This window comes from Saimiri boliviensis, chromosome 9, assembly GCF_048565385.1.
Source record: "Saimiri boliviensis isolate mSaiBol1 chromosome 9, mSaiBol1.pri, whole genome shotgun sequence".
NCBI classification, from domain to species: domain Eukaryota; kingdom Metazoa; phylum Chordata; class Mammalia; order Primates; family Cebidae; genus Saimiri; species Saimiri boliviensis.
Genome location: NC_133457.1, coordinates 14,331,273 through 14,332,840, shown reverse-complemented (window position 1 = coordinate 14,332,840; position 1,568 = coordinate 14,331,273). Strand labels below are relative to the sequence as shown.

Sequence of the window (1,568 nt, the reverse complement as noted above, 5' to 3'; positions counted from 1 at the left end):
TATGCGGCATGCACACAGCTCCATCCCTTTACTGTAGCAGACATGAGTGATCTACCACAGCACCTTTCCCCTCCTCAGACCTGGAGATGGCCTCAGAGCCCTTCCCAACACAGTGGTAACTGGATCAGATCACGGTGAAATACATTCGTCCCGCCATGTCTAGACACTGATCAGAAGCCACGACTCTTCATTATCAAGTTGTTAAGCAGCTATTAGGTGATGCCCTAATGCCCTACTGAGAAAATTAAACCAGTAACTTACAGGTTTATGTCTTATTCTTTCATTTTTGGAGCACTTATTGGTTGCACTTAATTCAAACAAAGAAACAGGGTAGCAGAGTTAAACCAAAATGCTTGGTTTGTAATTCCAAAGTTCTTTTCTCTTCTTCCAGCCACACAGGATATTTGATCCTTTTAATGTCTTTAACTGTTGGCTTCAAACAACTGTGAAGAAGAGCAGGAAACCTGACACTTTAGCTGGATGATGTTTATACAGATGCAGCTTCTTCCTTCACATATTTGGTTAGGAGGAGCTCAATGAGCTGGAGGCTGAATCTCAGGAATGTTTAAATAAAGTGACATTGACACAGACCCTGAGCAACATTTGCAAACCCCATTCTAACCTCACTTAGAGCTGAGGTTCTTAATCTTTATTGGACATGGATTCCTTCGGCGGACTGGTGAGGTTTATGCATCCCGCTCAGAATACTGCCTTTAGATAACACAGTAAAAGAAAATAAATTGGGTTATGAAAAGAAAATACATTGGACTGAAAATGCATCTGGGTATACCTTCTCCATGCTTAGTCAACCGTTGTTCTTTCTAACAGTGGAGCTTGTTTATGCTCAGTCCCTGCAACTCAGGGGTGAGTGAAACAGCTCAAAGCCAGAAACATCAAATGGTAACCCAACGAAGAGGACCTGTCACACTGGTAGTTCTTAATACAGTTATTAAACTATTTTTAAAAGTCTATGATTTTCATATGTTCTTGTTATTAAACATTATACAAAAAGATCTAATGGCAAGTTACGTAACTTCCATAATTTTGCTATAGTGATCAGGGCAAATATTTTGAGATATCTGGGGTAACTATAATGTTATATGAAATTATCTTGATTTCTATTGGTGACTAAGCCACAGGTACCAATAATCCTACTGTAGTTTGTTACTATATTTAAACTGATAAGAACGGATGCTACACTTGATCTCAGCCAAAAGGCTGAGAAGTGATGTTATTATATTTAAAATATAAAACTTGCTAAATTTCAGAGAGGGGGTACTCAAAATAGTGATTCCTCCCCCATCCAACTAGGCTGTAAACCCTTTGGATTATGTCCAGGGACCCCAATAATAAACCTTGGACAAATTTGGATGTGGAGACTTCTGTGCTATCAGGGGTAATATTCCCATCACTAATTTTCCACTTAGAGAATTTCTGAGGTGGCTCGTCACAGTGTAATTCTAAAACTTTGGGATGTGGGTGGATTGCTTGAGCTCACAAGTTTGAGACTGGCCTGGGCAACATGGCAAAACCTTGTTTCTACAAAAAGAAAAGAAAAAAATACAAAA

General features: G+C 39.2%; 1 pseudogene; it reads right to left on the bottom strand.

The window, feature by feature from the left end:
- Window positions 1–1,002: 1,002 nt before the first annotated feature.
- On the bottom strand, window positions 1,003–1,230 carry LOC120368389 (U2 spliceosomal RNA; annotated as a pseudogene).
- Window positions 1,231–1,568: the final 338 nt, after the last annotated feature.